Here is a 25,982-nt window from a genome sequence, read left to right as displayed (position 1 = left end):
TATGCTGGGGGGAAAGAGGAGGGAAGTGGCGCCAGGCAACTCCTTTGCCCATGGAGAAGGAAGTCAGTGCTTGCTAGCCTCAGGGAAGCACTTCCAGAAGAGGGTTAAATTTCCATCGTGCAGCCCAAGCATTTTTCAGATCACTGTTTTCAACCTATCTGCCTCCAGATTGCATACCTGCCTAGAGCAGCACAGAGCACCTTGGGTTCTATCCCAACAAATCCTGCTGACTTTTAAAACTCCAAACTATAGGGACCTTAATCTTGAAAAAGAATAGCAAAGCTGGAGACATCACAATTCCAGACTCCGAACAATATCATGAAGCTATAGTGATCAAGACAGTATTGTACTGGCACAAAAATAGACACATAGATCAATGGAACAAAATAGAACACCCAGAAATGAACCCAAAGCTATATGGTCAACTAACATTTGACAAAGTAGGAAAGAATATCCAATGGAAAAGAGACAGTCTCTTCAACCAATGGTGTTGTAAAAACTGGATAGCAACATGAAAAAGAATAAAACTTGATCATCACATTTACACCATATGCAGAAACAAATTCAAAATGAATGAAAGACTTAAATGTGAGACAGAAAATCAACAAAATCCTAGAGGAGGACACAAGCATTGGCCCTTACAACTTCTTACTAGATATGTCTTCCGAGGCAAGAGAAACAAAAGCAAAAATAAACTATTGGGACTTCAAAATAAAAAGCTTCTGCACAGCAAAGAAAACAATCAACAAAAGTAAAAGGCAATCCATGGAATGGGAGAAGATATTTGGAAATGACATATCTGGTAAAGCATTAGTATCCAAAATATATAAAGAACTTATCAAACTCATCACCCAAAAAAACAAATAATCCAGTTTAAAAATGGGCAGAAGACATAAATGGCATTTTTCAAAAAAAAAAATTACATCCAAATGGCTAACAGAAATAAGAAAACATGCTCAACATGCTTTTATCAGGGAAATTCAAATCAAAACTACAAAGAGCTATCACCTCACACCAGTCAGAATGGCTAAAATTAACAACATGGGAAATGACAGGTGCTGGTCAGGATGCAGAGAAAGGGGAACCCTCTTAAACTGTTGGTGGGAATGCAAACTGATGCAACTACTGTGGAAACCCGTAAGGAGGTTCATCAAAAAGTTAAAAATAGAGCTACCCAATGACCCAACAATTGCCCTACTAGATATTCACCCAAAGGATAGAAAAATGCTCATTCAAAGGGATACAGGTACTCTGATGTTTATAACAACATAATCAACAATAGCCTGATTATGGAAAGAGCACAAATGTCCATCTACTGATGAATTGATAAAGAAGATATGGTATGTATCTTCTTCATAGGTAGTTAGATAGAATAGAGTATTTCTCAGCCATAAAAATGAATGAAATAGTGTCATTTGCAACTACATGTATGTACCTAGATATTATTATACAGAGCAAAATAAATCAGTTGGAGATAAATAAATATCATATAATTTCACTCATATGTGGAATGTAAGAAACAAAGCAGATGAACATATAAGAAAAAAAAAGCAAGCCAAGAAACAGAAATTTAACTATACAGAACAAACTGAGGGTTGTTAAAGGGGAGTTGGGTGGGGAGACAGGTTAAATGAGTGACTTGTTGTGGATGGCACTTTCAGTCATGAGCACCAGGTGTTGTATGTAAGTGATGAATCACTAAATTGTACAACTGAAACTAATATTACATTGTATGTTAATTGGAATTTAAATAAAAATGTAAAAAAGAAACACAATTTTATGTTAATTTTATCTCAAAACTGGAAAAGATAATCAAATGTAATTTTCTTAAAATAAATTAAACATTTTATTTTTTGTAACACTGTTTCTTTAAGAGTGAAGATTTTTCACTATTCCTAAACTGTAAACAATGTAAGACTGAAATATAAAAGGAAATACTTTATTGATCACATATCACAGTGAAAAGTTTCCTAGTTTTCTTCTTGTCAATATACAATCAAAGCATAGCATTTAAGTAAAACTGAATTCCTTATTAGGCAAACATTTTTGCATATGCTGCCTTCCCTTTATCTTTGTGTGCCTTTCATCATTTCTACCTGGAGAGCTTTATCTTCTGGTGCTATCTCCTGGCTTTTTAAAAGATCAGTCAATTCTTGATCCTATTCTTTTTTTTTAAATTTTTTTATTATTATTTTTAAGTTAACATGTAATTTTTGTTTCAGGGCTACAGGTCTCTGATTCATCAGTCTTAAACAACTGATTACCAGTGTTCATCACAACACATAGCCTCACCAGTGTCCATCAACCAGTGACCCCATCTCCTCAACCCCTCTCCCCTCCAGCAACCCTCAGTTTATTTCCTAAGATTAAGAGTCTCTTATGGTTTGTCTCCCTCTCTGAATTCGTCCTGGTTCTTCTTCTTTTTTTTTTTTTTTCCTTTCTTCATCTATGATCCTCTGCCTTGTTTCTTGAAATCCAAGTATCAGTGAGATCATATGATAATTGTCTTCTCTGACTAATTTATTTTGCTTAGCATAATACCCTCTGGTATCTATGTATATATACCACATCCCTTTCCATTCATCTGTCAATGGACATCTGGGCTCTTTCCATATTTCCATAGTTTAGCTATTGTGGACACTGCTGCTATAAACATTGGGATTCAGGTGCCCCTTTGGATCATTACATTGTATCTCTGGGGTAAATACCCAGTAGTGAAATGGTCATAGGGTAGGTCTATTTTCAACTTTTTGAGGAACTTCTATACTGCTTTCCAGAGTGGCTGCAACACTTTTTATTCCCAAAAACACTGTGGGAGCGTACCCCTTTCTCTGCACACTCCCCAACATCTGTCATTTCCTGACTTTTTAATTTTAACCATTCTGACTGGTGTGAGTAGTATCTCATTGTGGTTTTCATTTGTATTTCCATGATGCCAAGTAGTGTTGAGCACTTTTTCAAGTGTCTTTTGGCCATTTGGATATCTTTTCAGAAATGTCTGTTAATGTCTTCTGCCCATTTCTTGATTGTATTATTTGTTCCTTGGGTGTTGAATTTTACAGATTTTGAATACTAGCTCTTTATCTGATATAACATTTGCAAATATCTTCTCCCATTCTGTTGGTTAACTCTTGGTTTTGATGTTTCCTTTTCTGTGCAAAAAAAAAAAAAATATTTTGATGAAGTCCCAATCATTCACTTTTGTCTTTGTTTCCCTTGACTTGGGAAATATGTCTAGCAAGAAGTTCTTGCAGCCTAAGGTTGAAAAGGTTGCTGCCTGTGTATTCCTCTAGGATTTTGGTGGGTTCCTGTCTCACTCATCAATTTTGAGTCTATTTTTGTGTATGGTTTAAGGAAATGGTCCACTTTCATTCTTCTGCTTGTGGCTGTCCATTTTCCCCAACACCATTTGTTAAAGAGACTGTCTTTTTTTCCATTGAGTATTCTGTACAGCTTTGTTGATTAGTTGACCATAGAGTTGAGGGTCCATTTCTGGGTTCTCTATTTGGTTCCGTTGATCTATGTGTCTGTTTTGTGCAAATACTATGCTGTCTTAATGATTACAGCTTTGTAAGAGCTTGAAGCCCATAATTCTGAGACCACCAGCTTTTGTTTTCTTTTTCAACCATCCCCTAGTGATTTGTGGTCTTTTCTGGTTCCATACAAATTTTGGTATTATTTATTCCAGGTCTGTGAAAAGAAGTTGATGTTATTTTGATAGGGATTGTATTGAATAGGTAGATTGCTCTAGGTAGCATAGACATTTACTCAATATTTCTTCTTCCAATCCCTGAACATGGAATGTTTTTCCACTTCTTTGTATCTTCTTCAAGTACTTCCATAAGTATTCTATAATTTTCTGAGTATAGATATTTTGATTTTTTGGTTAGATTTATTCCTGGGATGTATCTTGAGGGTTTTGACTCCTTAATTTCTCTTTCTTCTGTCTCATTGTTGGTGTATAAAAATTTAACTGATTTCTATGATTGATTTTATATTCTTCCACTTTCCTGAATTTCTTTATGAGTTCAATCAATTTTGGGGTAGAGTCTTTTGGGTTTTCCACATAAAGTGTCATATCATCTGAAGAGAGAGAGAGTTTGACTTCTTTGCCAATTTGGTTGACTTTTATTTCTTTTTGTTGTTTGATTGCTAGGGCTAGAACTTTTACTATTATGTTGAACAACAATAGTGATAGTGGACACCCCTGCTACGTTCCTGAACTTAGGGGAAATGCTTTCAGTTTTTGCCCATTGAGAGTTATATTCACTGTGGGTTTTTCATATATCACTTTTATGATATTTATGTGTGTACCCTCCATCCCTACACTGTGAAGGGTTTTAATTAAGAAAGGATGCTGTACTTTGTCAGATGCTTTTTCTGCATCTATTGAGGAGATCATATGGTTCACGTCCTTTCTTTTATTTATGTAGTGTATCACATTGATTGATTTGTGAATGTTGAACCAACCTTGCAACACAGGAATAAATCCCACTTGGTCATGATGAATAATCCTTTTAATGTACTGTTGGTTCCTATTGGCTAGTATTTTTGGCTAGAGTTTTTACATCCATGTTCATCAGGGACATTGGTCTGTAATTCTTCTTTTTGATGAGGTCTTTGTCTGGTTTGGGGATCAAGGTAATGTTGGCTTTATAAAATGAGTTTGGTAGTTTTCCTTCCATTTTTATTTTTGGAACAGTTTCAGGAGAATAGGTATTAATTCTTCTTTAAATGTTTGTAGAATTCCCCTGGGAAGCCATCAAGCCCTGGGTTTCTATTAGTTTGGGAATTTTTGATTATGGCTTCAATTTCCTTGCTGGGTATGGGTCTGTTCAGGTTTTCTATTTCTACTGGTTCAGTTTTAATAGTTAATCTGTCTCTAGGAATGCATCCACTTCTTTCACATGGTCTAATTTGTTGGCATATAGTTGTTCATAATATGTTTCTATAATTTTTTGTGTTTCAGTAGTGCTGGCGGTCATCTCTCTTCTTTAATTCACCATTTTATTAATTTGGGCCCTTTTGCTTTTCTTTTTGATAAGTCTGTCCATGGGTTTATCAATCTTACTAATTCTTTCAAAGAACAAGCTCCTTTTTTTTTAATGTGTTCTACTCTTCTTTTGGTTTCTATTTCATTGGTTTCTGCTAAGATCTTTATTATTTCTCTTCTCATGATGGATTTAGGCTTTACTTGCTGTTATTTTTCTATCTCCTTTAGGTGTAAGATTAGGTTGTGTATCTGAAATCCTTCTTGTTTCTTGAGGAAGTCTTATAGTGCTATATACTTCCCTCTTAGGACCATCTTTGCTGCATATGAAAGATATTGAACAGTTGTGTTTTCAATTTGATTTGTCTCCATGAATTGAGAACTATTTGAAGAGTCCAAGATGCTGGAAGAGTAGAAGATCTTAATTTAGTCTGGTCCCATGAATTCAGCTATATAGCAATTAAACCATTCTTAACACCTGTGAATGCAATAGTAGATTGAAGAAAATAATAGCTGCAACTCTACAAATAGGAAAGTGACCACTTTCTGCAAGGTAGGTGGTGTAAAGATGTGAATCCAAGATGTTATATGGGACAATATGCCACAGGGTTTGGGAACCTCCATCAGCTGGCTACCAGCAAGTGATAGAGCACTGGGGCACAAAATCAGGACTTTGAAATCTTCTCTGGTGAGGGTCATAGCTCAGATGGCTAAGTGGAGGGTGGAAACCTCACTGGGGCAGTGTGATCTCAAGATCCTCAAGGTCACAGAAATACCGGGGGTGCTTGAATGGGGCAGAACTCCCAGGTATTGGAGCAGGAAAGCTGGCTGCAAATAGTGAGCCCACAAGTGGGCTCTCAGCTCAGGATTGCCGTAAACCATGATCCACCACATAGTCAGTCCTCTTCTCTTTGTGCATGGGACCAACACACAGAAGAACCAGGAGGATTCCCTTCCTCCCTCAGGAGGAATGGTGTGGGAGCACACAGCAGAAGTCTATTGGGTTTGGAGACTCCAAATTGAGTCTTGTTCTTGGGGTAGGAAACACTCAATCACAGGCCAGTTAGCACATAATGTCATTGAAGTGTAGGGATAGGTTGCTTTTCTCCGAGGTCTTATTGAGGAATGGGGCCCCAAGTTTTGCCTCTGGGGTCAGAGATTGGGAGGCTGCCATTTTCATTCTCATCCTCTAAAGCTTCACAGAAAGACTACAGGATATCAAAGTCACATAAAGTGAGCTGGAGCAGATTACTTAGCCTGGCCCTTGGCAAGGATGGTGCAATTCTGCCTGGGTCAAAGACATTTAAGAATCAATACAACAGGCCCCTCCCCAGAAGATCAGCAAGAACATCCAAACAAGAACAAGTTTACCAATCAATGAGAACTACAAAACTACAGCACTAGGGGAATACGCCACATAGAATCATGGCTTTCTTCCCAAGAGTCTTAAGTCTTTCTACTTTAATTGCTTTTTTTTTCTCCTAATTAAAATAAAAAAAAAATTCTTTCCCGCCTCTGACTTCCCATGAGAAACTGTGGACTCTGAGAAACAAACTGAGGGTTTTGGAGGTGATGGGGATGGGGAGATTGGTGAGACTGGTGGTGGGTATTAAGGAGGGTATGTATTGCATGGAGCACTGGGTGTGGTGCATAAACAATGAATTTTGGAACACACACAAAAACATACCAGAATACACCCAAAGTCTAGTGTATGGCTCTGTTCTATTCATCCCCCGATCATATTATGTTTTCTCTTTTTCTTTCTTTGTTTTTGATTTTTTTGTTGTTTTGTTAAAGTCTTTTTAAATTTTCACCTTTATAGTTACATTGTATCCTTTCAATGTATTTAATTTTATTTTGGTATATACACATTTTTCTCATTTTTCTTTCTTTACAATTTTGAGATGTGTCTTCCTCTAACAAATCAACCAAAGTCCACTCAGGAGATAGGGTATTGCTCTGTTCTGTTCACTGGTTATTTCCTTTCCTTCTTTGTAGTTGTTGCTATTTCTTTCTCTTTTGATTTTTTCTTGTTTTTATTAATTTCCATTTTTACAGTTACATTCTATCCTTTCATTGTATTTAATTTTATTTTTGTACATATACAAGTTTTTCTTTCTTTACAGTTTTGGGATCTAGTTTTCTAAAAAAAACAGACCAAAGTACACACAGAATCCAGTGTTTCTTTCTATTGGGCTCACCTGTCTGATTTTATTCTCCCCCTGCCCCCTGTTTTGTATCTCTTCTGATTTGTTTAATGTGTATTTCTCTTGTGTCATTGTTGCCCTTTTAGTGTTCTGTTCTCACATACATCTATTCTTCCCCTGGACAAAATGACAAGATTGAAAATCTTGGGGCACCTGGGTGGCTCAGTGGGTTAAGCCGCTGCCTTCGGCTCGGGTCATGATCTCAGGGTCCTGGGATCGAGTCCCGCATCGGGCTCTCTGCTCGGCGGGGAGCCTGCTTCCCTCTCTCTCTCTCTATCTCTCTCTACCAGCCTCTCCATCTACTTGTGATTTCTCTCTGTCAAATAAATAAATAAAATCTTTAAAAAAAAAAAAGATTGAAAATCTTACCTCAAAAAAGAGAACAAGAGGCAGTACTGACTTCCAGGGACCTAATTAATACAAACATTAAGAAGATGTCAGAACTGGAGTTCAGAATAATGATTATAAAGATACTAGCTGGGCTTGATAAAAGCACAGAGAACACTAGAGAATCTCTTTTGGAGAAATAAAAGAACTAAGATCTAGCCAAATTGAAATAAAAAAGGCTATTAATGAGGTGCAGTAAAAAACGGAGGCTCTAACTGCTCAGATAAGTGAGGCAGAAGAGAGAATTAGTGATACAGTTTACCAAATGATAGAGAATAAAGAAGCTGAGAAAAATAGAGTTAAGCAACTACTGGCTCATGAAGGAAGAATTTGCATGATATCATACAGTAAAACAATATTAAAATAATTGGGATCCCATAAGAAGAAAGAGAGAGGCAGAGGGTATATTGGAGCAAGTTATAGCAGAGAACTATCTTAATATTGGGAAGGAAACAGGTATCAAAATTCAGGAGACAGAGAGAACCCCCCTCAAAATCAATAAAAATACATCAACAGTCGGACATCTAATAGTGAAACTTACAAGCCTCAGAGACAAAGAGTAAATACTAAAAGCAGCTCAAGACAAGAGGTCTGTAACCTACAATGGTAGAAACATTAGATTGGTAGCAGAAGCATCCACAGAGACCTGTCAGGCCAGAAAGGACTCTATGATATATTCAGTTTACTAAATGATAAAAATATGCAGCCAAGAATACTTTAGGGGCACCTCGGTGGGTCATTTGGTTAAGCAACTGCCTTTGGCTCAGGTCATGATCCCAGCGTCCTGGAATTGAGCCCCATGTCAGGCTCCTTACTTAGCAGAGAGTCTACTTCTCCCTCTCACTCTGCCTGACACTCTGCCTGCTTATGCTCTGTCTCTCTCTTTCATCAAATAACTAAATAATTTTTTAAAAAGAATACTTTATCCAGCTAAGTTATCACTGGGCATTAAAGAGGGCACGTATTGCATGGAGCACTAGGTGTGGTGCATAAACAATCTTGGAACACTGAAAATATAAAATTAAATAAAAAAATAGGAGAGATAAAAAGTTTTCAGGACAAACAGAAACTAAAAGAAATTGTGATCACCAAACCAGTCCTACAAGAAATATTAAAAGGGGTCATCTAAGCAAAGAGAGAGCCCAAAAGTAATATAGATCAGAAAGGAAAAGTGACAATATACAGTAACTGTCACCTTACAGGTAATACAATGGTACTACAGTCATAAGTCTAAATAGTACCCTGAATGTAAATGGGCTAAGTGCTCCAATCAAAAGACATAGGTATCAGACTGGATAAAAAAAAAAAAACAAAAACAAGACCAATTAATACACTGTTTGCAAGAGGCTCATTTTACACCCAAAGACACCTTCAGGTTTAAAGTGAGGGGGGAAAACCATTTATCACGCCGATGGACATCAGAAGAAAGCTGGGGTGGCAATCCTTGTATCAGACAAATTAGAATTTAAACCAAAGACTGTAATAAGAGATGAAAAAGGACAACATATCATAATTAATTAAAGGGCCTATCTAATAAGAATATATAAGAATTATAAATATTTATGCCACTAACATGGGAGTAGCCAATTATATGAGCGAATTAATAACAAAATCAAAGAAACACATTGATAATGGTACAATAATAGTAAGGGACTTTAATATTCCCCATCACTGCAATGGACAGATCATCTAAACAGAAGATCAAGAAGGAAATATGGGCTTTGAATGACACTCTGACCAAGATGGACCTCACAGATATATTTAGAACATTCCATCCCAAAGCAATAGAATATTAATTCTTCTTAAGTGCACATGGGACATTCTCCAGAATAGAAAACATCCTGGGTCACAAATCAGGTCTCAAATGGTACCAAAAAAATGGGGTCATCCCCTGCATATTTTTGGACCACAGTGTTTTGAAATTGTAACTCAATCACAGGAAGAAAGTGGGAAAGAACTCAAATACATATGAGGGGTCGAGATGGCAGAGGAGTAGGGGACCCTATTTCAACTGTTCCCCTGAATTGAGCTGCATATCTACAAGAACACTATGAAAACCTATGTAATCAGCCTGAGATGTAAGATTATACTTGTCTGGATTTCTACAGGGACAGAGGATCATCAGTCGAGAGGGTGAAACTTGCCTGGTTAGTGATTGATATTTTCAGCTATACAACCACAACTCAACAGAATTACAAGGAGAAGGAACTCCCAAAAAAGAAAATACCCAGAGACAATGACCTCTCTAGCAGATCTAATGGATATGGATGTAAGCAAGATGTTAAAAATAGACTTCAGGGTAGCACTTATGAAGAAAACAATCAGGCTGGAGAAAACTATTAATGGAAACTTAGATTCATTAAGGGCAGAAGTGAAAGCAGATCTGGCAGAACTTAAAAATGCTATCAATGAGATACAAACTAATCTAGATATTCTAACAGTTAGGGTAAATGAAGAATGAATTAGTGATCTTGAAGAAAAACTGATAGAAAAGAAGCAGGAGGGGGCGTGTATCAAACAGTTTAAAGTCCATGAAAATAGAATTAGAGAAATAAATGATGCCATGACACATTTCAATGTCAGAATTATTGGGATACCTGAGGGGGTAGAGGGAGAAAGAGAGAAGGGACTAGAATATATATTTGACCAAATTGTAGCCAAGAACTTCCCTAATCTGGGGACTGAAACAAGTAATCCTATCCTAGAGGCACAGAGGATACCCTCCAAGGTCAATGAGGGAAGATAAACCCCCAAGCATGTAATAGTAAAACTCATAAATCTTAGAAACACAGAAACCATTTTAAGGGAAGTTAGGGGGAAGAGATTGTTTATGTACAGAAGGAGAAGCATCAGAATAACATCAGTTCTGTCCACAGAAACCTAGAAAGACATATTCAGCATACTAAATGAACAGAATATACAACCAAGAATTCTTTATCCAGCAAGGCTGTCGTTCAGCTTAGATGGAGATATAAGAAAATTTCAGGACTGTCAGAGACTTAAGGAATATGTGACCATTAAGCTGGCCTTGCAAGAAATATTAACAGGGGTTCTATAAAAGAAGAAAGGCCCCAAGAGTGATACAGAACAGAGATATAAAAAGATGATCCATAGAAATAAGGACTTCACAGGTAACATGATGACAATAAAATCTTGTCTATCAATAATCACTCCCAACGTGAATGGCATAAATACTCCCATAAAACAGTACAGTGTTTCAGATTGGATAAAAACACAGAAACCATATATATGCTGTCTACAAGAAACTCATTTTGATACATCCAGACTGAAAGTGAAGGGATGGAGAACTGTCTTTCATGCTGACAGACTGCAAAGTAAAGCTGGAGTAGCAATTCTCATATCAGACAAAGTAGACTGTAAGCTAAAGACTATAGTTAAAGATACAGAAGGACACTATATCTTTCTTAAAGGGTCTATCCAACAAGAATATCTAACGATTATAAATATCTATGTCCCCAAAATAGGAGAAGTGAACTGCATAAGCCAATTGTGAAAATAAAGAGACATATTGATAAAAATACATTAATTGTAGGAGACCCTAGCACCCCACTCTCAGCAATAGACCGATCAACTAAGCATAAAATCAACAAACAAGAGCTTTGAATGACACTGGACCAGATGAATCTCATAGATGTATACAGAACATTCCACCTTAAAACAACAGAATGGTCATTCTTCTCAAACACACATGTAACTTTCTATAGACAACCTACTGGGTCACAAATCAGGGCTCAACTGATACCAAAAGATTAAGATGATCTGCTGCATATTCTCAGACCACAATGCTGTAAAACTGGAATTCAATCACAAGAAAAAGTTTGGAAGAAATTCAAATCGTTGGAAGCTAAACACTGTCCTGCTCAATAATGATGGGTCAATCAGGAAATCAAAGAAGAACTTAATTCATGGAAACCAATGAGAACAAAGAAACATCAATCCAAAAACTATGGGATACGTCAAAGGTGGTCTTAAGGGGTAAATGCATAGTGATCCAAGCCTCACTCAAAAAAAAAAAAAAAAAAAAAAAAAAAAATCCCAAACACACCTACTATCTTTATACCTTAAAGATCTAGAGAAGCAACAACACATTAAACCTAACCCAGGAATGAAAAGGTAAATAATTAAGATTAGAGCAGAGATTAATTAAACAGAAACCAGAAATTCAGTAGAACACATTAAAGAAACTAGAAGCTTGTTCTTTGAAAAAATTAATAAGATAGATAAACCATTGACCTGACTAATCCAAAAGAAAAGAGAAAGGAGGGGGAGGAGTCAAGATGGCAGAGAAGTAGCAAGCTGAGACTATCAGCTAGAAGGAGATCAGCGAGATAACTTATCTAATGATTGCAAACACCTAAAAATCCATTGGCAGATCGAAGAGAAGAAGAACAGCAATTCTAGAAACAGAAAAACAACCATTTTCTGAAAGGTAGGACTGGCGGAGAAGTGAACCCAAAGCGACAGGAAGATAGACCCCGGGGGGAGGGGCCAGCTCGCGGCAAGTGGCGGAGCAACGGAGCACAAAATCAGACTTTTAAAAGGGGGCGCCTGGGTGGCTCAGTGGGTTGAGCCTCTGCCTTCGGCTCAGGTCATGATCTCAGGGTCCTGGGATCGAGTCCCGCATCGGGCTCTCTGCTCAGCAGGGAGCCTGCTTCCTCCTCTCTCTCTGCCAGCCTCTCTGCCTACTTGTGGCCTCCCTCTGTCAAATGAATAAAATCTTAAAAGTCTGTTCCGCTGAAGGACATCGCTCCAGAGGCTAAACCGGGGCAAAGCCCACGCAGTGTCAGCGTGGCCTCAGATCCCGCAGGGTCACAGAAGGATTGGGGGTGTCTGAGTGTTGAAGAGCTTGCGGGTATTGGAATGGGAAAGCCAGCTACAGAGACAGAGCTGACAGTAAGCTCGCAGCTCGGGGTTACCTTGAACCGGTCGCAGGTGCGGTGACCTCGGAGGGCTACCGAAGGTCAGGAAGACGGGGCTGTTCTATAAGGGCACACTGAGGAGTGGAGCCCTGGGCTCTCGGCTCCTCTGGCCAGAGACCAGGAAGCCGCCATTTGCATTCCTGTCCTCCAGAACTCTACGGAAAGCGCTCAGGGAAGAAAAGCTCCTGAAAGCAACCCGAGCTGATTACTCTGTCTGGCCCCTGGTAAGGGCGGTGCAATTCCTCCTGGGGCAAAGACACTTGAGAATCAATACAACAGGCCCCTCCCCCAGAAGATCAACAAGAAATCCAGCCAAGACCAAGTTCACCTACCAAGGAGTGCAGTTTCAATACCAAGGAGAGCAGCAGAATTTCAGAAGAGGAGAAAGCAAAGCACGGAAATGATGGCTTTCTCCCTGTGATATTTTTAGTCTTGCAGTTAATTTTTTTTATTTTTCATTTTTTTTCTCTTCTTTTGCTAAATTTTTTTAACTTTTACCTTTTTCCTTTTTAACGTTTTTTAACTAGTTTATCTAATATATATAGTTTTTCTTTTTTATACTTTTCTTTATTATCTTTTTTTAATTCTTTTTTTCCCTTTCTTTCTTTTCGAACCTCTTTTTATCCCCTTTCTACTCCCTCACGATTTGGGATCTCTTCTGATTTGGTTAAAGCATATTTTCCTGGGGTTGTTGCCACCCTTTTAGTGTTTTCCTTGCTCATTCATATACTCTTATCTGGACAAAATGACAAGGCGGAAAAATTCACCACTAAAAGAAAGAACAAGAGGCAGTACCGAAGGCTAGGGACCTAATCAATACAGACATTGGTAATATGTCAGATCTAGAATTCAGAATGACAATTCTCAAGGTTCTAGCTGGGCTCGAAAAAGGCATGGAAGATATTAGAGAAACCCTCTCGGGAGATATAAAAGCCCTATCTGGGGAAATAAAAGAACTAAAATCTAACCAAGTTGAAATAAAAAAAAAAGCTATTAATGAGGTTCAATAAAAAATGCAGGCTCTCACTGCTAGGATAAATGAGGCAGAAGAAAGAGTTAGCGATATAGAAGACAAAATGACAGAGAATAAAGAGGCTGAGCAAAAGAGGGACAAACAACTACTGGACCATGAGGGGAGAATTCGAGAGATAAGTGACACCATAAGACGAAACAACATTAGAATAATGGGGATTCCAAAAGAAGAAGAAAGAGAGAGGGGAGCAGAAGGTATACTGGAGAGAATTATTGGGGAGAATTTCCCCAATATAGCAAAAGGAACGAGCATCAAAATTCAGGAAGTTCAGAGAACACCCCTCAAAATCAATAAGAATAGGTCCACACCCCGTCACCTAATAGTAAAATTTACAAGTCTTAGTGACAAAGAGAAAATCCTGAAAGCAGCCCGGGAAAAGAAGTCTGTAACATACAATGGTAAAAATATTAGATTGGCAGCTGACTTATCCACAGAGACCTGGCATGCCAGAAAGAGCTGGCATGATATTTGCAGAGCACTAAACGAGAAAAACATGCAACCAAGAATACTCTATCCAGCTAGGCTATCATTGAAAATAGAAGGAGAGATTAAAAGCTTCCAGGAAAAACAAAAACTGAAAGAATTTGCAAACATCAAACCAGCTCTACAGGAAATATTGAAAGGGGTCCTCTAAGCAAAGAGAGAGCCTACAAGTGGTAGATCAGTAAGGAACAGAGACAATATACAGTAACAATCATCTTACAAGCAATACAATGGCACTAAATTCATATCTCTCAATAGTTACCCAGAATATTAATGGGCTAAATGCCCCAATCAAAAGACACAGGGTATCAGAATGGATAAAAAAAACAAAACCCATCTATATGTTGACTCCAAGAAACTCATTTTAAGCCCGAAGACACCTCCAGATTTAAAGTGAGGGGGTGGAAAAGAATTTACCATGCTAATGGACATCAGAAGAAAGCAGGGGTGGCAATCCTTATATCAAATCAAGTAGATTTTAAGCCAAAGACTATAATAAGAGATGAGGAAGGACACTATATCATACTCAAAGGGTCTGTCCAACAGGAAGATCTAACAATTTTAAGTATCGATGCCCCCAATGTGGGAGCAGCCAACTATATAAACCAATTAATAACAAAATCAAAGAAACACATCAACAATAATACAATAATAGTAGGGGACTTTAACATTCCCCTCACTGAAATGGACAGATCATCCAAGCAGAAGATCCACAAGGAAATAAAGGGCTTAAATGACACATTGGACCAGATGGACATCACAGATATATTCAGAACATTTCATCCCAAAGCAACAGAATATACATTCTTCTCTAGTGCACGTGGAACATTCTCCAGAATAAATCACATCCTCAGTCCTAAATCAGGACTCAACCGGTATCAAAAGATAGGGATCATTCCCTGCATATTTTCAGACCACAATGCTCTGAAGCTAGAACTGAACCATAAGAGAAAGTTTGGAAAGAACCTGAATACATGGAGACTAAACAGCATCCTTCTAAAGAATGAATGGGTCAACCGGGAAATTAAAGAAGAATTGAAAAAAATCATGGAAACAAATGATAATGAAAACACAATGGTTCAAAATATGTGGGACACAACAAAGGCAGTCCTGAGAGGAAAATATATAGTGATACAAGCCTTTCTCAAGAAACAAGAAAGGTCTCAGGTACACAACCTAACCCTACACCTAAAGGAGCTGGAGAAAGAACAAGAAAGAAACCCTAAGCCCAGCAGAAGAAGATAAATCATGAAGATCAGAGCAGAAATCAATGAAATAGAAACAAACAAACAAAAAATAGAACAAATCAACGAAACTAGGAGCTGGTTCTTTGAAAGAATTAATAAAATTGATAAACCCCTGGCCAGACGTATCAAAGAAAAGAGAAAGGACACAAATAAATAAAATCATGAATGAAAGAGGAGAGATCACAACTAACACCAAAGAAATACAAACTATTATAAGAACATAGTATGAGCAACTCTACGCCAACAAATTTGACAATCTGGAAGAAATGGATGCATTCCTAGAAACATAAAAACTACCACAACTGAACCAGGAAGAAATAGAAAGCCGGAACAGACCCATAACCAGTAAGGAGATTGAAACAGTCATTAAAAATCTCCAAACAAACAAAAGCCCATGGCCAGATGGCTTCCCGGGGGAATTCTACCAAACATTTAAAGAAGAACTAATTCCTATTCTCCTGAAACTGTTCCAAAAAATAGAAATGGAAGGAAAACTTCCAAACTCATTTTATGAGGCCAACATCACCTTGATCCCAAAACGAGACAAGGATCCCATCAAAAAAAGAGAGCTATAGACCAATATCCTTGATGAACACAGATGCGAAAATTCTCACCAAAATACTAGCCAATAGGATTCAACAGAACATTAAAAGGATTATTCAGCATGACCAAGTGGGATTTATTCCAGGGCTGCAAGTTTGGTTCAACATCCGCAAATCTGTCAATGTGATACAACACTTCAATAAAAGAAAGAACAAGAACCATATGATACTCTCAATAGATGCTGAAAAAGCATTTGACAAAGTACCGCATCCCTTCCTGATCAAAACTCTTCAAAGTGTAGGGATAGAGGGCACATACCTCAATATCATCAAAGTCATCTATGAAAAACCCACCACAAATATCATTCTCAATGGAAAAAAACTTAAAGCTTTTCCGCTAAGGTCAGGAACATGGCAGGGATGTCCGATATCACCAGTGCTATTCAACATAGTACTAGAAGTCCTAGCCTCAGCAATCAGACAACAAAAGGAAATTAAAGGCATCCAAATCAGCAAAGAAGAAGTCAAATTATCACTCTTCGCAGATGATATGATACTCTATGTGGAAAACCCAAAAGACTCCACTCCAAAACTGCTAGAACTTGTACAGGAATTCAGTAAAGTGTCAGGATATAAAATCAATGCACAAATAAGTGAAACCATATGATAATTGATTTTCTATGCTTGACTTATTTCACTCAGCATAATCTCTTCCAGTCCCGTCCATGTTGCTACAAAAGTTGGGTATTCATCGTTTCTGATGGAGGCATAATACTCCATAGTGTATATGGACCACATCTTCCTTATCCATTCATCCATTGAAGGGCATCTTGGTTCTTTCCATAGTTTGGCGACCGTGGCCATTGCTGCTATAAACATTGGGGTACAGATGGCCCTTCTTTTCACTACATCAGTAACTTTGGGGTAAATACCCAGGAGTGCAATTGCAGGGTCATAAGGAAGCTCTATTTTTAATTTCTGGAGGAATCTCCACACTGTTCTCCAAAGACGCTGCACCAACCTGCATTCCCACCAACAGTGGAAGAGGGTTCCCCTTTCTCCACATCCTCTCCAACACATGTTGTTTCCTGTTTTGTTAATTTCGCCATTCTAACTGGTGTAAGGTGATATCTCAATGTTGTTTTAATTTGAATCTCCCTGAGGGCTAATGGTGATGAACATTTTTTCATGTGTCTGATAGCCATTTGTATGTCTTGATTGGAGAAGTGTCTGATCATATCTTCTGCCCATTTTTTGATGTGTTGGCCTGTTTCGTGTGTGTTGAGTTTGAGGAGTTCATTATAGATCCTGAATATCAATCTTTTGTCTGTACTGTCATTTGCAAATATCTTCTCCCATTCCGTAGGTTGCCTCTTTGTTTTTTTGACTGTTTCCTTTGCTGTGCAGAAGGTTCTGATTTTGATGAAGTCCCAGAAGTTTATTTTCGCTTTTGTTTCCTTTGCCTTTGGAGACATATCTTGAAAGAAGTTGCTGTGGTTGATATCAAAGCACAGAAATCAGTTGCATTTCTCTACACCAACAACAAGACAGAAGAAAGAGAAATTAAGGAGTCAATCCCATTTACAATTGCACCCCAAAACATAAGATACCTAGGAATAAACCTAACCAAAGAGACACAGAATCTATACTCAGAAAACTATAAAATACTCATGAAAGAAATTGAGGAAGACACAAAGAAATGGAAAAATGTTCCATGCTCCTGGATTGGAAGAATAAATATTGTGAAAATGTCAATGCTACCTAGAGCAATCTACACATTTAATGCAATTCCTATCAAAGTACCATCCATCTTTTTCAAAGAAATGGAACAAATAATCCTAAAATTTATATGGAACCAGAAACTACCTCGAATAGCCAAAGGAATATTGAAAAAGAAAGCCAAAGTTGGTGGCATCACAATTCCGGACTTCAAGCTCTATTACAAAGCTGTCATCATTAAGACAGCATGGTATTGGCACAAAAACAGACACATAGATCAATGGAACAAAATAGAGAGCCCAGAAATAGACCCTCAACTCTATGGTCAACTAATCTTCGACAAAGCAGGAAAGAATGTCCAATGGAAAAAAGACAGCCTCTTCAATAAATGGTGTTGGGAAAATTGGACAGCCACATGTAGAAAAATGAAATTGGACCATTTTCTTACACCACACACGAAAATAAACTCAAAATGGTAAAGGACCTCAATGTGAGAAAGGAATCCATCCAAATCCTTGAGGAGAGCACAGGTAGCAACCTCTTCGACCTCAGCCTCAGCAACATCTTCCTAGGAACATCGCCAAAGGCAAGAGAAGCAAGGGCAAAAATGAACTATTGGGATTTCATCAAGATCAAAAGCTTTTGCACAGCAAAGGAAACAGTTAACAAAATCAAAAGACAACTGACAGAATGGGAGAAGATATTTGCAAAAGACATATCAGATAAAGGTCTAGTGTCCAAAATCTATAAAGAAGTTAGCAAACTCAACACCCAAAGAACAAATAATCCAATCAAGAAATGGGCAGAGGACATGAACAGACGTTTCTGCAAAGAAGACATCCAGATGGCCAACAGACACATGAAAAAGTGCTCCATATCACTCGGCATCAGGGAAATACAAATCAAAAGCACAATGAGATATCACCTCACACCAGTCAGAATGGCTAAAATCAACAAGTCAGGAAATGACAGATGCTGGCGAGGATGCGGAGAAAGGGGAACTCTCCTACACTGTTGGTGGAATGCAAGCTGGTGCAACCACTCTGGATAACAGCATGGCGGTTCCTCAAAATGTTGAAAATAGAACTGCCCTATGCCCCAGCAATTGCTCTACTGGGTATTTACCCTAAAGATACAAACGTAGTGATCCAAAGGGGCACGTGCACCCGAATGTTTATAGCAGCAATGTCCACAATAGCCAAACTATGGAAAGAACCTAGATGTCCATCAACAGATGAATGGATAAAGAAGAGGTGGTATATATACACAATGGAATACTATGCAGCCATCAAAAGAAATGAAATCTTGCCATTTGCGACAACATAGATGGAACTAGAGCGTATCATGCTTAGCGAAATAAGTCAAGCGGAGAAAGACAACTATCATATGATCTCCCTGATATGAGGAAGTGGTGATGCAACATGGGGGCTTAAGTGGGTAGGAGAAGAATCAATGAAACAAGATGGGATTGGGAGGGAGACAAACCATAAGTGATTCTTAATTTCACAAAACAAACTGAGGGTTTCCGGGGGGAGGGGGGTTGGGATAAGGGGGGTGGGGTTATGGACATTGGGGAGGGTATGTGCTTTGGTGAGTGCTGTGAAGTGTGTAAACCTGGCAATTCACAGACCTGTACCCCTGGGGATAATAATATATGTTTATAAAAAATAAAAAAAAATATATATATATAAAAGAAAAGAGAAAGGACCCAAATTATTAAAATTATGAATGAAAGGGGAGAGATCACAATAACACTAAGGAAATAATCATAATTCTAAGAAATTATTATCAACAGCTATATGACAATAAATTAAACAACCTAGAATAAATGGATGCATTCCTGGAAACCCATAAAATATCAAGATTGAAACAGGAAGAAATTGACAACCTGAATAAACTAATAACCAGTTATCAGATTGAATCAGTAATCAAAAACTTCTCAAAAAACAAAAGTCCAGAACCTGAGGATTCCCTGGGAAATTCTACCAAACATTTCAAAAATATATTTTACCTTTTCTCCTGAAGCTTTTTCAAAAATAGAACACAAGGAAAACTTCCATACTTTTTCTGTGAGGCCAGCATTACCTTGCTCCCCAAACGAGACAAAGACATCATCAAAAAGGAGAATTTCAGCACAATATCCCTGATGAATATGGATGTCAACATTCTTGAAAAGATACTAGCTAATAGGATCCAACAGGACTTTAAAAGCATTCTCCCTTTTGATCAGGTGAGGATTATCCCTGGGATGCAATGGTGGTTTAACATTCATAAATCAATAAATGTGACAAAACATATAAATTAGAGAAGTAACAAGAACCACAATGTCCTCTCAATCAATGCTGAAAATACATTTAACAAAATGCAGCATCCTTTTGTGATTAAAACTTTTCAGAGTATAAGAATAGAGGGAACATTCCTCAACTTCATAAGATCCATCTATAAGAAACTCACAGCGTTAGAGAGTAGTAGGGAATTTGGGTAAATTGGAAGGGGAGGTGAACCATGAGAGACTATGGACTCTGAAAAACAGTCTGAGGGGTTTGAAGTGGCAGGGGGGTGGGAGGTTGGGGTACCAGGTGGTGGGTATTATAGAGGGCACAGCTTGCATGGAGCACTGGGTGTGGTGAAAAAATAATGAATACTGTTTTTCTGAAAATAAATAAATTGGGAAAAAAATAAAATAAAATAAAATCTAAAAAAATAAAAGAAAGAAACTCACAGCAAATATCATTCTCAATGGGCAAAAACTGAGAGACTTCCCATTGAGATCAGGAACATGACAAAGATGCCCAATCTCACCACTATTTTTCAACATAGGACTAGAAGTCCTAGCAACAGAAATCAAACAACAAAAAGAAATAAAAAGCATTCACACTGGCAAAGAATAAGTCAGACTCTCTCCACAGATGACATAATACTTTCTGTGGAAAACCCAAAAGTTTCCACCCTCGTATTACTAGAACTCATACAACAATTCGGTAATGTGGCAGAATACAAAATCAGTGCACAGAAATCAGTTGCTTTCTTATACACTAACAATGAAACTGTAGAAAGAGAAATTAGAGAATTGATTCCATTTATAATAAAATCAAAACTGATAAGATACCTTGGAATAAACCTAACCAACAAGGTAAAGGATCTATACAGCATGAACTACAAAACACTCATGAAAAAATTGAGGACAAAAAATGGGAAGAACATTCCATGCTCATGGATCAGAAGAATAAAAATTGTTAAAATGTCCATGCTGCCCAAAGCAATCTATACTTTCAGCACCATCCCAATTTAAAAAATGGCATTTAAAAATATTTTATTTATTTCTTTGACACAGAGATATCACAAGTAGGCAGAGAGGCAGGAAGAGAGAGGTGTGGAGGTCGCAGGCACCCCGCCAAGCAGAGTCTGATATCGGGCTCAATCTCAGGAGACTGAGATGATGACCTAAGCCAAAAGCAGGGGCTTAACCCAGTGAGCCACCCAGGTGCCTCCAAAGTGACATTTTAATTTTTTTTTTAAATGCTGGAACAAACATTCCTAAAATTTGTATGGAAGTAGAAAAGAACCTGAATAACCAAGGAAATGTTGAAAAAGAATAACAAAGCTGGAGGCATCACGTTGCCTGATTTCAATGCCACATTAGCAAGACAGCAGGGTCCTGGCACAAAAACACACACAGACCAGTGGAACAGAATGGAGAACCAGAGTATGGACTCTCAACTGTATGGTCAACTAATCTTTGACAAAGCAGAAAAAAAATATCTAATGAAAGAATGAAAGTCTCTTCAATGAATGGTGCTGGGAAAATTGGACAGCTATATACAGAAGAATGAAACAACAATTCTCTTACACCATACACAAAGACAAATTCTAAATGGATGAAAGACCTCAATATGAAACAGGAATCCATCAAAATCCTAGAAGAGAATATAGGAAGTAACCTCTTCCACATCGGCCACAGCCACTTCTTTCAAGACTCATCTCCAAAGGCAAGGGAAACAAAACCAAATATGAAATTTTGGGACTTCATCAAGATCCAAAGCTTCTGCACAGCAAAAGAAACAGTCAACAAAACAAAGAGGCAACCCATGGAATGGGAGTAGATATTTGCAAATGACACTACAGAGAAAAGGCTGATGTATAAGGAACTCTTCAAACTCAACACCCAAAACACATAATCAAGTAAAAAAAAAAAAAAAATGAGCAGCAGACATGAGCAGACAACTTAAAAGGAGACATACAAAAGGATAACAAACACATGAAAAATTGTTCATCATCATTAGCCACCATGGAAATTCAAATCAAAACCACATTTAGATACAAATAGAAACCATTTAGAATGGTAAAAATCGACAAGGCAGGAAACAACAAATGTTGGAGAATTTGTGGGGGAAGTTGAACCCTCTTACACTGTTGGTGGTAATGCTAATTGGTGTAGCCACTTTGGAAACAGTGTGGTGGATTCTCAAAAACTGAAAACTAATGCTACCCTATGACCCAGCAATTGCACTACTGGGCATTTATCCCCAAAGATACAGATGTGGTGAAAAGAAGAGACATATGAATCCCAAAGTTCACAGTAACATTGTTCACAATAGCCAAAATGTGGAAAGAGCCAGGATGCCCTTCAACAGACAAATGGATAACAAAGATGTGGTCCTTATACACAATGGAATATTACTCACCTATCAAAAAGATGACTACCCAACTTTTGCATTGTCATATTTGGGACTGGAGAAGATTATGCTAAATGAAGTAAGTCAAGCAGGGAAAGTCATTTGTCATATGTTTTTGCTTATTTGTGGAACATAGGTAATAGCATGGAGGACATTAGGAAAAGGGGAAAATTACAGGGGACAGTTGTGACACTTTGATTGAAGATGTGCTTGGGAACACTCTCAGAGAATAGACTGGGTGTGGTGCATAAACAATGAATTCTGGAACATTGAAAAGAAATTAAAAAAATAAAAATTTAAAAAAAGAAGCATCCTACTAAAGAATGGATGAGTCAACCATGAAATTAAAAAAAAAAAGAGAAATAATCATGACAATACAGACAAAAGGTTGATATCCAGGATGTATAAAGAACTCCTGAAACTCAACATACACAAAACAGATAATTATATCAAAAAAAATGGGCAGAAGATATGAACAGACACTTCTCCAATGAAGACATACAAATGGCTATCAGACACATGAAAACATGTTCACCATAACTAGCCATCAGGGAGATTCAGATTAAAACCACATTGAGATACCACCTTACACCAGTTAGAATGGCCAAAATTAGTTAAGACAGGAAACAACATGTGTTGGAGGGGATGTGGAGAATGGGGAACCCTCTTACACTGTAGGTGGGAATGCCAGTTGGTGCAGCCTTTTTGGAGAACGGTGTGGAGATTCCTCAAGAAATTAAAAAAAGAACTTCCTTATGACCCTGCAATTGCACTACTGGGTATTTACTCCAAAGATACAGATGTAGTGAAAAGAAGAGCCATCTGTACCCCAATGTTTATAGCAGCAATGGCCACGGTCACCAAACTATGGAAAGAACCAAGATGCCCTTCAACGGATGAATGGATAAGGAAACTGTGATCCATATACTCATGGAGTATTATGCCTCCATCAGAAAGTCTGAATGCCCAACTTCTGTAGCAACATGGACGGGACTGGAAGAGACTATGCTGAGTGAAATAAGTCAAGCAGAGAGAGTCAATTATCATATGGTTTCACTTATTTGTGGAGCATAACAAATAGCACGGAGGACAAGGGGAGTTACAGAGAAGGGAGTTGGGGGGAATTGGAAGTGGAGGTGAACCATGAGAGACTATGGACTCTGAAAAACAATCTGAGGGTTTGGAAGGGGCAGGGGGTGGGAGGTTGGGGGAATCAGGTGGTGGGTATTAGAAAGGGCATGGATTGCATGGAGCACTGGGTGTGGTGTGAAAACAATGAATACTCTTATGCTGAAAATAAATAAATAAATAAATAAATAAATACACAGATTCCCCCGGGGGGGGGGGCGGTGGATCATGATCCTATCTTTTAATACTTCCCTTCCTTGAGTTTATGGTACAATGTTTTGGTATTTGATGGGTCTATTTCAAGTGCCTCCAAACAACTGTCAATTGCTGCCGGCCAATTTGACATCTTCTGTTAATTAGCTCCAATATTTGGCACACAGCTTAGAGCTATATGTTGTAGCTTCAATCCATCTGCTTTACTAATAACAGCATTTGAATCTTCTACATATCTTAAAGGTTTTGTATATTTTTTAGTAGCTATCTCCCAGTTCTGGGATTTGAAAAAATATATTTCCAATTTTTTAGTCTTCTCTTATTAGCAAAATTTTATCTACATATTTTAAACATATATCTGCTTCTTCAAATAAATCTGGGTGACTGTCTCCAGAACCATCATTTGGGAATATACCCCAATGATCTCCCTCCTTTAGTTTTCTGCATTCTGTAATAACACATATTTTGGCAGGTTTTTCACCTTTCACTTCTGCATTTTCCAGTATCCTTGCCACACCCATTTTTTTTAATTACTTGACCAAATACCGTATTTTTCCCCTCCAAATGAGGATTTGGAACTGTTGATAAAGTACTAAGAACCACTTGTGTTGCAGCTTGCATTTGCCATGCTCTATAAACCTTGGTCATGCTTATAATAGGAATTTTCATCTTCAAAACTTTCACTATAAATACTTTCTCCACCTTCTCATTTTGATTTGAGAAATCTCCACCCTGAACCATAAATTTCTTAATAATTCATTGGAAAGGACATCCTTTGAAATGGAGAGTTTTCCCAGTGGTGGGTCCAGTGGAATTTTCTCTTGTACCCTACATATGAAAAATTTCTTCAGTTTTGGGTACAATATCTGCAAATAATTCTAAGGCAATTAAACCAACTCACTCCCTACTGATGTCCATGTCTAAGAAGAGTCAGCGATTACTGTGGTTGGAAGGCTTAGTCTGGGGGAGAGTTGTGACACTTCAATTGAAGATGTGCTTGGGAAAAGTCTCAGAGAACCTTATGGGCACACTGCAGCTCAACCCAAGTGGCTTTCTATTAGAAAATATCTGGGGCACCTGGGTGGCTCAGTGGGTTAAAGCCTCTGCCTTCGGCTCGGGTCATGATCCCAGGGATCTGGGATTGAGCCCCGCATTGGGCTCTCTGCTCAGCAGGGAGCCTGCTAACCTCCTCTCTCTCTGCCTGCCTCTCTGCCTACTTGTGATCTCTGTCTGTCAAATAAATAAATAAAATCTTTAAAAAATTATTTATAAAAAAAGAAATATCTTATTTTATTTTATTTAAAGATTAGATTTACTTTTTTTTTTTTTTTCAGAGAGGGGAGGCACAAGCAGGGAGAATGGCAGTCAGATGGAGAAGCAGTCTCCTTGCTGAACAAGGAGCCCAATATTGGACTTGGTCTGAGGACACTGGAATCATGACCTGAGCCAAAGGCAGATGTTTTACCAACTGAGATACCCAGGAATCTTAAAATGAAATATTTTAAATGAAAAAAAAAAAAGAATCCTTTCATTTTCAAGGCACTTTCTTCACATAATTTTCAAAATAAGAGAGAGAACAACATATAGAGCAAGCTTTGAGATAACAATGTGTGGTAATTAGATTTGTTCCTTTAGCCTTCATTTAGGATGTATTGGTAAATGTGATGTTTGAAGGCTTTTATTCTTGTTTTGGTTGTGTTGATTTTTTGTTACTTAATTGGTTACTGGGGATATAATCTATTCTAACAAATTACTTTTAACTAATATACCCTTTTATACTTGTCCATTTATTCCAAATGCTGTCCTTTTAGTATAATTTTTTTCCCCATAATTACTCCCTTGCTCCTAATTTACTTGTGGAAAACGTACTTGCTGGGGATGCAAGGACCTCTGCTATACTGCCAGCACTTCATTCTTATAATTTGGACTAATATGGCTGGTTCATAAGCTATATAGTAGAAAATAATGATCTTGTTCTACTCAAGAGGAAGATGGGAAATGCAGCTATATTTTTTTTACTATTATTTCATCTTTCTTCTGATCTTTGAAGCAATTTTTAAAATCAAATAATGCTTCATAAAGAAGTATTTCTACAAAAAATCATCTAAAATGCTTTTTGGAAAAGTTATTCTTGACTAATAATTTCATTAGTAAACTCTGCTTAGCTTTCTTATATTCTAAGGGTTTCAGTTCCTGACCAAAATGTTTTGATAGATTTTTTTTCAAGCGAAATAATTTATCAACAAATTAATATGTCTTGGTGGTGAAAAGATTGGAGGTAATTATTTTAGTTCTTTGAGCTTTAAACACTCAAATTCTGGCAGCATAAATTGGAAGTGGTCAGTCACAATTTTAGAAAGTGTGTTTATACCCACCATTGTAATGGTATTATACATTGTTGTGGTAGGCATCATTTT

At 37.7% G+C, this 25,982-nt stretch overlaps 1 pseudogene; it reads right to left on the bottom strand.

Annotated features, from left to right (window-relative positions):
• Positions 1 to 2,032: 2,032 nt before the first annotated feature.
• On the bottom strand, positions 2,033 to 25,478 carry LOC122896576 (annotated as a pseudogene).
• Positions 25,479 to 25,982: the final 504 nt, after the last annotated feature.

This window comes from Neovison vison, chromosome X, assembly GCF_020171115.1.
Source record: "Neovison vison isolate M4711 chromosome X, ASM_NN_V1, whole genome shotgun sequence".
In the NCBI taxonomy this organism is placed as follows: domain Eukaryota; kingdom Metazoa; phylum Chordata; class Mammalia; order Carnivora; family Mustelidae; genus Neogale; species Neogale vison.
Note: the sequence above shows the minus strand (reverse complement) of the source record. Positions and strands in the feature narration are given on the sequence as shown.